Below are 15,327 nucleotides of genomic sequence, written 5' to 3'. Positions count from 1 at the left end.
TTCGGCAAGAATATATAAAAAAACATAAATTAATGTTAATTAAAACAAATATTAAATTTAATTTAAAATGGATATGAATATAATTTAAAACACATATTAAGGCTAATTATAATGGGACATTAACGTAATTGTCATAAGAAATAATACTAGTTAATTAAAAAGTGTTACACATTTTCAAAGCATTAAATTCAAAATTCGAAATATAATCTCTAGAGACATTTAATTAAAACGTAAAGAAAAAATTCCATCACAATGTTATTATTTCACTTTAAATAAGACTGCCATGTGTAACGACCCGGCTGGTCACTACACTCTCAACCACAGCACACCGAAAACACTAGACAAAATAGAACGAGTATATAAATATAGGATCTAGAATATAAATATATACAATGTTCCAATCCGACTAGAGTTAGAGTGTACAAACAAAATACAACCAAAGTAGCCAGATAGTGGCCCAACAACAAGCATCTTCCAAACAAGACTCCTCCCTTTGCCAGCTGCAGACTTGCCACTATCACCAGTCTAACCCTGCTCTGCTCCCATACATAGTATGATCATCACAGTCCAAACCACATGGAAACAACTAAGGGTAAGCTAGTGAAAAAGAAATAACATACATATATATATATATATGAATAGTAATTAGCTACCCCTATCAGCACATCAAATAAACACATCAATCAGCTTAACAAAATCAATTTAAAATATCACAACATTCGGCAATAACAGCACACATCTCACATCATCAGCATACCACTCATCAACCATACAACATAACAACAATAAAACATACAATGCGTCGTCACACATATAAGTTAGTATTGGTCGCTTGTAATCGGTATAGGTCGACCAGGCCCCTATACCGTGGTCGCTTTATACACGTGTGCCTCGACCTTGCCCACACACGGGACCACTAAGACTTAGAGAAGAACAGCAAGTTACCACTCCAAGGGTCAGCTTCCCAGGGAGGGTTTTCAACAAATTGGGCTCCAAAAGCACCACAGCCACTCAATCCACACAATGGGATGAGGAAGTTTCGAAAACAACTCCTATAGTCTTAGTGATCAACAACTCAGCCTTCCAGCCTACATCACCTCAGCCTTACGGCCTACAACACCTCAGCCTTTCGGCCTACAACACCTCAGCCTTTCGGCCTACAACACCTCAACCTTACGGCCTACAACACCTCAGCCTTTCGGCCTACAACACCTCAGCCTTTCGGCCTACAACACCTCAGCCTTACGGCCTACAACATCTCAGCTTTTCGGCCTACAACATCCAATATCAACACATAGTACAACACAACTGTACAGCTCAACATATCAACTCACAACAGTATACAACTGATACAGTTGAACATAACAACTTACGACAACATACAACTGATACAACTCAACATAGCAACTTACAACAATTTACAACTGGTACAACTCAACATCAACAAGCTCTAACATCCATTAGTGAAGTCACATCTCCGCGCCCGGCGCACTCGTGGTTGCGCCCAGCGCAGTGCAACCAGAGAGCACCAGGGGGCCAGCGCGCCCAGCGCAAGCATGCCCGCGCCCGGCGGGACCCAGCCAGAGAGCTCAAGGCTCACTCGTGCCTGGCGCAATATCAATTGCGCCCGGCGCCCACAAGGCAGAGACTCCCAAGGAGTCTCACTCCCAGCGCGACAAGGGCCGCGCTCAGCGCAGCAGATCAAAATCATTACTCATCATTAACAGCTTTAATCAACACAAACAACATTATCAACAACATGATAAACAACTTTAAAATATACTACATATAGCATATTCAACATATAATACGGCTTATCCATCTTGTCTACGACTCATCCAAACAACAACAATCAACCCAATTGCCTAAAACAACTTTCAACTTAACCAAATCACTAAATGTGAAATGGCAACCTTCACGGAAAATAGCGCATTAGGAGTTATACTACTCCTACTATGCTCATCCTTATCTCACATGAAAGATAAGAAGATTTCCTACAACTCTCAAGAAGACACCAAGACCTAATTCCTTCATCTACCTTATTAAAAATGATAAAAACCGCAACAGCTATAAACAAAGTTAACAGCTCGACCCCTCTTCACTAAAACAGCCATATCTAGAGTTCTAAAACTCCTTTTTTGGTGATTCCAGTGCCATTGGAAAGCTAACATCCAAGGCTACAACTTTCATGAAGACTATAAAGTCAAACAAGAGTCTATTGCGCCCGGCGTGGTTCTACCCGAGCCCAGCGCGATTCACCCAGAGATTCCCCTTTTCAATTCGCGCCCGGTGCGAAGAACTGCGCCCGGCACAAATTCAAACAGGAACCCTTACCTACTTCGAAAATCTCATCAAAGCCTGCGAAAAACACCAGGAATCCAACATGCAAACCATCCAAAAGCTTCCATTCTCATCAAATATCAATAAAAACGCCTCATTTCCAACATACAAACACAATTCATTAAAAACCCCAAAATTTCTTCAAACCCTGAAATTCCCTAAAAACCCCTTTTTCACCAAATCAGCCAAGAACCATCAATCAGCAGCAATCACAATGAGTTCCTAGACTCATTTCAGCCAAAAACGCAGTAAAACTAACTTCCCTTACCTCGGCACAAGGATTTCCGAACTCCGGGAAGAAGACAATGGAGAAGGAGAAGAAATGGAGAAGGAATTCGGCTTCCGGCTAGCTCCACACGGCTTGCGTTCGAGAATCTCCGTCTCTAGGAGTCCACAACTTCAGCTATAGAGAAAAAGGGAGAGTTGAGAAGATGGGAGAGTGAAGAGAATGAGTGAGGGAAAGTGAAGGAGGAAAAAGGAGAGAAAGGGGTCTCACACCATGTCACATATTTTTAAATTTTAAATAATTCACATTATGTTTTCACAAATTTTGTTATATAGTGAGATCTTATAAATAATTTACACTTGTATAATTTTTTTATTTGTATTTTCTCTTTTGAAAACTTCAAAAATAATTTAATTTAATTTAATTTTAAAAAAATAATTATTATAATAATAAAAATATCAATTTAGTTATTCTAATTAAATATTAATTTAATTAACACATATAAAATTAAATTTTAACACGCACATAAAAAATTAATAATATAAATTTCACACAATTATTTTAAGGTGTATTATATTAGCCGAAACCGTAAAAAATTTAGATAATAAAACTATATTATGATGAACCAAGTGAAACTGCTTCCTCCTATGTATATAAGCTATTGTATATGATCAACAAATTAAAATAAGAGAGAAAAAAAAAACATTACGATAACAAATTCCCTATTGCCTCTGATCAGCTGTTTCATAGAAGAAGATATTAAAACTCTACTTTAATTCATAAGCAACACCGCATATATTGAACTCATGCCTGTTTTTAAAGCAATCTTTTGTTTCATGTCAGTACATTTCGATGAGAATTGTTAATAAATATTATTGTTTAGTATTAAGATGAGGAATGTTAGTTATTCTAACACATTTATTTTTATTGGTTAAAATTTATTAAAAGTTAAAATAAGATGTGAGACCTATTATATTTTAAATTTTTTAATAAATTTTAATCAATAAAAAAAAAATAGCTGACATTTCTGTTAATAAGATATACATAAGGATTCATCGTTTGAATATCGTGGAAGAGTATTCATGAATCATACACAAGCCCAACTCAAAAGCTGATTTGGATTAGGGCTAACTTTCATGGTTAAGCTTAATCATTTAGTGAAACCTAATCCATCCAACTTGAATAAGAATAATCATATAATTTTCTTATAAGGATTATATAGTTTTCTTACGTTTTTTTTTCTCTCATTCAAGTATAGATGTTTTTGAAAGGAAAAAATACCCTATGCCCTTTAGACCTTTTGATTGATACCATCCTGAAAGTTTTATATGTCATTAACATCTTTATAAAACTCTTATCATTAGGTATAATTATAATCAAGATTTTATAATCGAGCTTTTCCGCACACTTAGCGTACTTTCTCAGGTTCTATTACTCTCTTAATCATAACTATACTAATAACAAAAATTATAATAATAACCTTAATAACAATAAGGACCGTTCAAAAGGATAATCAGATATATTTCTGATGCACAGGTTCCATTTTTATAGCAAGTGCAGAGCATATTCTATATTTAATTATAGAGTAAAATATTCTCTCACGGAAGGAAGTCTAAAACATAATTACAAGAATAGAGCTTTTAGGAAAGAGAGAAGTGTTTAGAAACTCATGATAATATAAAACAAAACTGATTTTTTTTTCTTTTTGTAAAAATCAGAAATATCTTCTATAAAATATAATCTTCATCAAGGTTGGCAGTGGTCCATGCACCATAACATGGGTTCTAAAAGAAAAATATTCGCACATATGCACCAGGAAATTTGATGCAAATTGCAATAATGCTTCTTTTAAGCAGTTCTGATATTTGTTAAGTTTCAGTTTTGAGAAAAATCTGATCTACTTACATGATTTCAAGAAAACTAGAAAAATAAAATAGAGTTGAGTCATTTATCACGCTTCCATTGATGGGACAGAGCGGGTTAATCCACTTTCTTAAACTAGATTGAAAATTATAATTACTGAGTACTGACGGACTAGTAAATTAGAAACAAAAAAGGGAGTTGATATATTAATAGGTTGGCAGACAAATTAATATAAAAGAGTTCAGAAAAAAGTGGATTAAGAGGTTGGCGGAGTAATTAATATATTTATTTAAAAAAAAGTTATTGGTTTGACAGGTTTAGGTGGAAGGTAGAGGTGAAAGGAAGGAAAGTTCGTGGATGGTGGCAGGTAGTTTCCTGGAAAATAAGGCTCCCCTTTTTGTCTCTCTTCCTATCCTCTTCTTGTTACTAATATTTTCATTCTTCTTCTTTGTTCCATTCATTCAAAATCAAAATCATGTCTGGCATGCTTCCAGGAGTTGAATGTGCTCGAAAGAGAAGGTTGCATAACAGTCCCTTCACTCGTGATTCCAACACGCGCTCTTTCTGTTTGTATACCAGGAATCTCCAATCTCCCTTTTCCTCTTCCTCTTTACTGGTTCGTCTATATACATACATACCTTCTTCCTCTTTCTGTAATTTCTTCCACCCTCTCTCCCTCTCTCTATATGCTTAGTGCGTTATTCGAATGAAAACAGGAACGAAGCATGCTGAATCAGGCATACCCAGATGAGAATCTCGGAGGAGAAGCACTCGAAGCCAAACGGAGACTGGATCACAAGCTCATGGCACATATCGAAATACAAAACAAAGGCTGTGATCACAAAAGGAAAGGTTTTTTTCATGGATGCTGGCGGCAACTCAGATCTTGGGGAATCTAAAAAAATTGAAATTGAAAAATCCTGGACCAGCTTCTAGTCTGTTTGTTGTTCCGAAACGAGAGAGAGAGAGAAACAAACAGTGTGTAAGAAACTAGAAAGCCTTGAACATATTTTTTGTTCTTTTCTGGGTTCAGGAATCATACAAAAATGGGTTGAGTGCTCAGGTTTCAAGACACAATGATGCTTGATCCGATCTAGATCTTAGGAAATAAATTTTTGTTCTCCTTGACGGTTGTTGTTTCTTTCCTCGATAGATTATAAATATATTTAATTTATATATATTAAAAGGGCTAAGATACTATATGTCTTTAATAATTATACATTAATAAATATTAAAAATTGTAAAATATATAAATTTTTTATTTTTATTTTTATATTCAAGAATATAAATAACTATTAAAAAGTAAATATCAAAAAAGTGGTTACTAAAATATATCTTCTTTATAATATACTAATAAGGTTGAGGCACTTCGTGCCTCTATTAAAGATAAAATAAAATAAAAATTAAGTAATAAGTATATGTGGATCTAATTTATAATTAGTTAATTAATTTTAGGGTCTTGATTTTCATAAAAATGTTTATTTTTCTAATTTTTTAAAATAAAAGGGTATAATGATCAACAAAATATGAAGATCAAGGTAGGAGTATCTCTTTTATATATTAGTATAGATTAGTAGAATCGAGATATTTCGTGCCTCTATTAAAATAAAATTAAAAAAAAATTAAAAAATAAAAGTATATTGATTTAATTAATATTATGATTAATTTATTAGTATGAATTTTTTAAATTTGATTAAAAAATATTTTTTTTAATTTTCAAAAATAAAAGAGTATAATGGTTAAAAAAATAGAGACCAAGGTGGTTACCGAAAAAGATATCTCCTTTATATATTAGTATATATATATATATTAAATTACTTTTATGCTAATTTTTCTAATTAATACTTATCTCTCTTATAATTAATACTAATCTCTCTTAATCAATTATAATCTATGATATATATTATTTTTTCTCTCATAATTAATATTATTTATTTTCTTAATTAATTAAAATATGTATTTTTTAAAATAATTTATAATTAATGTATTTTAATAAATTAAAAAAATTGTTTTAATTAATAATATTTTAATTAATAGTTAATATATTAAATATTATGAATGACATTTTATATAAAATAAATAATTATTTATTTTAAATTAATTCACCATAAATAGAAATAGAGATAATAATTAATTTAAACTCGCAAAATTGAACAATTGGGTATTGTTAAATTGATCATGTATCATCACTCCTTCATATCCGCATTTATTGGTCTTTGTTAAAAACAAATTAATTCATCACATAGATTTCTTTGTCTATATTAAATTACAATATATATTTTTTGAAACTCAAAAGGTGTGATACAAATGTATGATAGTTTGATTCTTTTAAGCATATATGATTGAGGTAAAAATTTTGATCATGCAAGCAGCAACGCTAGGGAGAGGAATTGTTCTTTAACTAATACTCTACTTACTTCCGGTAACACTATCCTTTAAATTATTAAAAGAACATTTTACTTAATTAAAGGTGTTTAAATAAATATTTTAGAAAATTTTAATAATTATGAGTGTTTTTAATTAAATAATAAATATTTGTGAAATTATTTTATAGAATATTTATTATAAAAAAATATGTATTTTTGTGGTATTTTGTTATAATAAGTATTTAGAGAAAAATATGTATTTTCATTATAAATTATTTTATATATTTTTTTTTATTTATATTTGTGTTGGGAGAAACATTTTTATTTTATATATGATTTATAAGTTTTAATATTTGAAGAAAAAGAAGTGTAACTATAATTAAAGTGATATACTAAGGGGTTAAACGTGTGTTGGGAAATTTTTAAAGGGGTTAAAGTTAGTTTTTCTTTTTACACTTTCTTATCTTTCATACACTTCTTCTTTGTACTTTGAAGAACTGCTTGTAGATAAAAAGGAGATAAACCTAAATATTGACGTTCGTTTGCAAGTGCTCATCAGGATAAGGAGAGAGTGAATAATCTCATTCTAAACATGAGATAATCATTGAGTAGTGAGATTGATCCCAATCTCCTTTTTGTTGTATCCGTCGTATGAAGGAATAATATCAATTTATGACTTGTGTATGTGTGTGTGTTATGTGAAAATATGTAATTAATGGTTTAATATATGATTTTAGACTTTTAATCTTTGATTCTATTATTTGGATGGTCACTTATAGTAAAATATGGTGGTGAGACGAGACATGAGTTAGAAACAATCGAAGTTCATATATGTTAGATGGCATCATAGGTGTAATCAATGAGTCACAACTGTAACTAGTCAATCACAAGTGTGAGCGGCATCACGAGTGTGACTGGTAAGTCATGACTATAGCACGTCTTCACCTCAACCCTTTTTAGAAATATTGAGTCAGTCACGAGTGTGACCAACAAATTATGGGTGAGTCACAGTTGTGACTTGTGAGTCATGGCTATGACTCACCTTGTTGCTTTTTTTTTCCTCTTTTCTCATCCCTTCTTTATATTTTCTCCCTTTTATCACATTTATTGTTTAAATTATACTTATGAGTTTGAGATAACTTGAGAATGATTAGCTTAAAGATGCAATCTGAGTATTAGTAATGATTAGGAAGTAATTGAGTTAATATTAAAAAATTTTAGTGGTAACGAATGTTCTTATAATGATTATAATTGAGGTGTTTTATTAGCATGGCTTAGTATTGTGATTCATAATGTTAGTAGTGAGATGTTTTCCCCTTTAATTGGTTGATCTTATAAATGGTTTGATGTGCCTATATTAATGTTAAGAAAGGGAAATTATGGGAGAGAATAGTTGTAAATAAGTGATGATATAAGTTAATTGTTAATGACTTTAGGCGTTTTGATGATAGTTATGCCTAAGGAGTTAATATGTGATACCAATACGTTGTTAAATTATTTATTTAAAGGCCTAGTTTGATGTTGATCTATTAGTGACTATGGTTTAGGTATTAACATATGATTAGGTGAATTCATAATGATTTTATCTTGAGGTGTATTGAATGATGTTGTGTGATTATTGTGCTTCGATTGTGAACATGTCGCTCTTTTACTATTGATGTGGACAATTGAGTATGATATGTTGTTGAAATTTCCGTTGAAGTACTTTTGTTATAATTGAAATTTAGTTTAATTCTATCAACGGTCTCAAACACGGCAAGTATACCGGCCGTTCAAGTAGTAAAAATATCGTATCCACAGGGATTAGAAGGTAAAATAAGCATTTATTGACTATTCGTGACTAAAAAATAATTCCAATTTCATAATTTGTCATGTGAATTCAAGGTTAAGACTATTGGAATGAAAGCTGTAAATAAATATTGGTTTGTGAGTGGAAAGGGTAGAAATGATTTTATGGTTTTGTGAGATTGTGGGGTCAGATTTCACCAAACGTCAAACTAATGAATCCTTAATCTCTTGTTAAATTCATTGCTTAGTCAACCCAATAGTTTACTCAAACCTAATCCCTTAGAGCAAGAGCCTAGATGTGGATATTGAATATCAATCCCTTGAGTACCCAATATCTACATCCGCATTACGGGCTAGGGTTTAAGACTACTAATGGGCTAAGCTCCATTCCTAGATACATTTCCCACTAGGCATTTGTTTCAGAGCTAGTTTCAAGGGTTATTTTCCAATACCCAATGGAACCTATATCATGCAATGAGATTAAATCCAAAGCAAGCATTAAGAATAGAAACATAAACAACAATGAATGAAACAACATGTATATATATCATAAAAACCGTAAGGATTACAATAGAATTCGTTGGTTACATCTAACCCCACAAAAATGGGTGAAACCACTCAACAAAGAGGGTAAATACAAAATAGAGATGAAGGGAGAAATGAAGAACCGAAGGAAAGACCCACACACGAACGGCTCCAAGCTCCGGGAATCCCTTCCACAGCTCCCAAAACGCGCCCAATGTGTGAATGAGGGAGAAACCCTCGAAAATGGCTTCAAATACGAGCCTGGGAGGTCAGATTAGGGTTCTGCGCCCGGCGCATAAGTTGTCGCGCCCGGCGCATAGTCTTCTGAGCACTTTCTGCCTCGTTATAAGCCCGTCGCAATTACTTTTTACGCCCGGCGCAGTGTCTTCCAGAGACTTTCAAGCATTCTCTGCCTTAGAGCGAGCCCGGCGCAATTCTCTATTAAGCCCGGCGCAATTCGTTCCAGAGAGTATTGAGGTACTCTCTGCCTCGATCACGCCCGGCGTGGTGGAGTCTCGCGCCCGGCGCATGTACAACTTCCAAAAGTCCACTGCTCTGTTCTTCTCAAGCCCGGCGCAGCGTCATCTTACGCCCGGCGCAGACACTCTGCTCTGCTCCTTGGCTCCTTGTGTTTCCAATCCAAAAGATCTTCAATCCTCAAATCTCTAGCTCAATACCTGTACAAAAAATGAGGTGGATTAAGGTATTGTTAGATGAATTTGGGTTAGTTATATCTGCATACAAAATGAACCAAAAAGAGAACAATTATATTGCAATGGTTCAAAGGATGAGTGGAATTTGTTCAATAAGTCTCATCAAAAAGAGGTAAAATTGAGACTTAACAACTCCCCCAAACTTAGAACCTTGCTTGTCCTCAAGCAAAAGGTAATTAATCTAGCAGATAACAAGTAATGCAAGTGAGTCAATTTCTACATCCTAGTTCACTTGTATCTTCTTTTCGCAAGCATGAACCTCAGATGAATTTCCAATCACAATTATTGCAATAGAACATGACAAGGTGCAAACAAAGGTTTCAAAAGAGATCAAAGAGCTGAGAGGAGTAATGACTATCTGTGTATGCATCCTCACTAGGAAAATGTTTCTCTCTATGCACACTAGTGTATCAGGGTGAGTGTTTCTCTCTAGTCTACTACTCACGCCACATAATTCAACTTTGCTCTTCGTTTCCAAATGAAACCAGTGGTAAAACAAATGCAGACACTTATCACAAGGTCTTTATTAGGGCAATCTGGGTCAAGCAGGGTCAAGCGGTAGCAGTTTTATGGTTTTTCAAGGATTGAAGGTGCTATAGCTTAAGAGAGCAAATAAGATTTTACAATGATGTCCCTCTCCATACCCCATTACAACAATTTGGCACATGCCCTTTACCTGATCCAAGCCATTAGCCTTTATGAGATGCATATTTACATTTTTGCATCTTAATATTTTTGTTTTTGTTTTGCTTTGTTTTTCTCTTTTTTTTTTTTTGTTTTTTTTTTTTTTGTTTTGTAATGGCTGACCACATACTTTCTTCTTCCCAAAATTCCCCATTCTTCAACTCCCCCAAACTTATTTGATGTCATCAGTTTGCTCTCTTAACCAAAGCAAGGGTTATGGTTAATTTTTCATGGTTTGGGACAAGTGGAAGGTGTGGTGTTTAGGCTTAGAAAGGTATGGGTCAAGTGAAGAGTGGAGATGGCTTTTTGGCTTAGATGGTTAACAAAAGATGGAAATGTGAATGCCTTGATCATATAAGTGCACAACATAAGCAAACCACCAGGGAAACTCAAGCAAAGTCTATCATGCAACCTAAGTGTAGTTCACTCATAGGTATTTAGGCTCAAACCTCACCCGGCTATGCATCCACAAACTATCAAACTCAGCTCAGTTCTATGATCAACATTGAAACCCGTATGCAACTAGTCATGAACTAAAGATCTAATGTGACTTGAAAATGTCTAAGGTACACACACCATAAACATCAAGCAAACTATAATCCAGAATCGACCACAAGCAAAACAAGTATCAACAAGATTAAAAACCATGCTAAGGCAGACTATTCACAAAAAAGGACCAACAGTGTAATCACCAAAAAGACTATATATAAAAACAGTTATAATACTGAAAATAAAAGACACACAAAAAAAAATAAATTGCAATAGACGAAGGTAAACTAAGGTAGGCTCCATCTGCTTCCATCTATGGGGTCTGGTCATCATCACATCCAAGAGCTGCTCCACCATCATCAACTCCATCAGCATCAGCAGCTCCACTCCCCCAAACTTAGGAGCCTGGTCCCCAGGCCAACCAGTATACGCCTGAAAGTCCTGGTAACCAGAAGTGATTGCAGAGTGTACTCATGAAAGAACATGGTGAGCACAAAATTTATACACATTGATGACCAAGCAAATATAGCAAAAAATGGAGAATATCCTTAGACCAAAATTAAGCACAACATGCATGCACACGGAAATGAACTATAACAATGCAACATAAAGCACACAAACATACAACATACAACAGAACATAAAGAAACATGATTGAAAAAAAGATAAATATAGGCTGTCAGGAATGTGGTGCGCCGGGCTTAACACAGATGCGCCGGGCTTCATATCAGTAAAAATCAACGAGGCTTCAAAATCTGATATCGCGCCGGGCGTGACTTAAGCATGCCCGGCGTGGTGGGTTCCAGAGACCAAAAATTGGGTACTGAGCCGGGCGCAAAAGAGTTACGCCCGGCGTGTAGCCACTTACATGGTCAATTTGCCTAAGTTTTCTTTGAGAGAAGGCCTTGTCTCCACCTAGACACAGAATTGCCTCATTCCTCACACTCCAAACAAAATGTACCCTATATGTACCCACTCAAACATGATTCTAACAATTAACACATAACAACGAACAACATATACCACAAAACAACATATCACAAAACACAACACATAATACAAAACAACATATAACACAAAACAAATATGCATAACAAATACTAACACTGAAATCTAAAACATGAATGAGATGAAAAACACAAACACAGTTCAGATCTCTGGGTTGCCTCCCAGGAAGCGCTTGTTTACTGTCCCGAGCCTGACGGTGACCAACTTGAAGTGCTCTACTCTCCTTCTCCTCCTATTGCTCTTGTTCCCCTTTGCCCTGTGTTCAACCTCATGATTTCTCAACAACGGCTCAGAAGGATTGGTCATTCTAATTTGAACAGTACCTTGCATACAAGAGAAAGCTGAAGACTAGAGTACACAAGTTAGCTTCATCAATTCATTGCTAACAAAAAATAACAAAAACAATAAAGGATTAAATCACAAATAGCTATAAATACTAAATCGCCATTCTAATCCCCGGCAACGGCGCCAAAAACTTGTTGAAATTTCCGTTGAAGTACTTTTGTTATAATTGAAATTTAGTTTAATTCTATCAACGGTCTCAAACACGGCAAGTATACCGGCCGTTCAAGTAGTAAAAATATCGTATCCACAGGGATTAGAAGGTAAAATAAGCATTTATTGACTATTCGTGACTAAAAAATAATTCCAATTTCATAATTTGTCATGTGAATTCAAGGTTAAGACTATTGGAATGAAAGCTGTAAATAAATATTGGTTTGTGAGTGGAAAGGGTAGAAATGATTTTATGGTTTTGTGAGATTGTGGGGTCAGATTTCACCAAACGTCAAACTAATGAATCCTTAATCTCTTGTTAAATTCATTGCTTAGTCAACCCAATAGTTTACTCAAACCTAATCCCTTAGAGCAAGAGCCTAGATGTGGATATTGAATATCAATCCCTTGAGTACCCAATATCTACATCCGCATTACGGGCTAGGGTTTAAGACTACTAATGGGCTAAGCTCCATTCCTAGATACATTTCCCACTAGGCATTTGTTTCAGAGCTAGTTTCAAGGGTTATTTTCCAATACCCAATGGAACCTATATCATGCAATGAGATTAAATCCAAAGCAAGCATTAAGAATAGAAACATAAACAACAATGAATGAAACAACATGTATATATATCATAAAAACCGTAAGGATTACAATAGAATTCGTTGGTTACATCTAACCCCACAAAAATGGGTGAAACCACTCAACAAAGAGGGTAAATACAAAATAGAGATGAAGGGAGAAATGAAGAACCGAAGGAAAGACCCACACACGAACGGCTCCAAGCTCCGGGAATCCCTTCCACAGCTCCCAAAACGCGCCCAATGTGTGAATGAGGGAGAAACCCTCGAAAATGGCTTCAAATACGAGCCTGGGAGGTCAGATTAGGGTTCTGCGCCCGGCGCATAAGTTGTCGCGCCCGGCGCATAGTCTTCTGAGCACTTTCTGCCTCGTTATAAGCCCGTCGCAATTACTTTTTACGCCCGGCGCAGTGTCTTCCAGAGACTTTCAAGCATTCTCTGCCTTAGAGCGAGCCCGGCGCAATTCTCTATTAAGCCCGGCGCAATTCGTTCCAGAGAGTATTGAGGTACTCTCTGCCTCGATCACGCCCGGCGTGGTGGAGTCTCGCGCCCGGCGCATGTACAACTTCCAAAAGTCCACTGCTCTGTTCTTCTCAAGCCCGGCGCAACGTCATCTTACGCCCGGCGCAGACACTCTGCTCTGCTCCTTGGCTCCTTGTGTTTCCAATCCAAAAGATCTTCAATCCTCAAATCTCTAGCTCAATACCTGTACAAAAAATGAGGTGGATTAAGGTATTGTTAGATGAATTTGGGTTAGTTATATCTGCATACAAAATGAACCAAAAAGAGAACAATTATATTGCAATGGTTCAAAGGATGAGTGGAATTTGTTCAATAAGTCTCATCAAAAAGAGGTAAAATTGAGACTTAACATATGTCGAGTGTGTATTTGTGATATTATGAGCTATGGTTTATATAAATTATGTGAAATAGTATTGACAAATAGACAAATTGTTGTGTATTGATCGTATGAAGGTCATGTGATGACAAATTGACAAATTAGGAATATGCACGATGATAACATGATATTGCATTAAGTCTTGTGTGACATGCATCATATGCACATGACAAATCAATATATGTGTGTGTGTGTATATATATATATATATATATATATATATATATATATATATATATATATGTGTGTGTGTGTGTGTGTGTGTGTATGTATGTATTTGAATGGTGTCACATGTATATGCAAATTGTAATATGTGTCCATTGTATTACGTGTGTATTGTGTGATGAGTCATGTGGTGAATCGTGATTAATCCAATTGTACCTTATTGTTAATAATTTAATTTTATATATATATATATATATATATATATATGTGTGTGTGCGCGCGCGCGCGTGCGCAATGATATCTTGTTGTTGTGTGTGGCTCTTCGACTTTGTTTTGCGTTGTGAGTTAGAGTGAAATATTTCTTACTCTTCATTTTTTGTATTGCCTTGATGTGTATATTGTTGCAAGTGAGGCTCATCGTGATATTAATAATGCTGATGTTGGTAACGAGGCTTAGGCCTTGTGTGAAAGTACTCTAATAAGATATGATATTGAAGTATAGTTAGAATTTGTTATTTATGTTATTCATATTTTAGGACATGATGTTAGATTTTTTTAATTATATTTTTATTAAAAGTTATTGTTGTTATGTGGAACCCTTTTCTAAAGTTTGAAGCTACTCACTTGGTTATTTATGCATAGTCCAATTATTTTGGTTAAATGTTTTTTATTTATAGTTATTGTATATGTGAAATTGGGAATGTCATAATTAATTTAAGGATTTTCTATTAGCAAAATCTTTATTTTTAAAGAAAAACAATTTAAAAAAAATATAGAGTGCTCTTTTTTTAATTCAAATATGACGGGTAACATATACTTGCCAATTATTTTTAAAAAATTCAAATAACTCCACGTCAACCAAATAGTACTGTATCCAAATACTTGAACATTTAGTTACCAATTATTTAAAAAAATTCAAAGAACTCCTTGTCAACCAACTAGTGTATCAAACATGTAAGTGTTTATCATTTTGTTGTTGTGTAACGAACTTTTGATAGAGCTATTGTAATATAGTTTTACTTTCTCGCCCACTTTTAATTTTATTTTTATGGAAAAAAAGTTAATACAACTTGCTTGTGTATTATTTGAAGATTGACGATGATCATGATTCTGGTTCTTTTTCATGAATGTCTAATAATTTCTTTCCATAGAGACATGTGCTTAAGATTGAAGACACATTGTT

The 15,327-nt window shown here is 34.4% G+C and overlaps 1 long non-coding RNA gene across 1 annotated transcript; it reads left to right on the top strand.

Moving 5' to 3' along the window:
- The first annotated feature begins 4,321 nt into the window (after nucleotides 1–4,321).
- LOC109809278 (uncharacterized) lies at nucleotides 4,322–5,046 on the top strand. The gene is made up of 2 exons (XR_014434190.1): nucleotides 4,322–4,796; nucleotides 4,924–5,046. It is a non-coding gene; the product is annotated as an uncharacterized LOC109809278 (long non-coding RNA).
- The last annotated feature ends 10,281 nt before the right edge of the window (nucleotides 5,047–15,327 follow it).

The sequence above is a fragment of the Cajanus cajan genome, chromosome 5 (genome assembly GCF_000230855.2).
Source record: "Cajanus cajan strain Asha chromosome 5, NIPB_CcT2T_4, whole genome shotgun sequence".
NCBI classification, from domain to species: domain Eukaryota; kingdom Viridiplantae; phylum Streptophyta; class Magnoliopsida; order Fabales; family Fabaceae; genus Cajanus; species Cajanus cajan.
The sequence above is the reverse complement of the archived record's forward strand: the minus strand, read 5'-3'. Positions and strand labels throughout refer to the sequence as shown.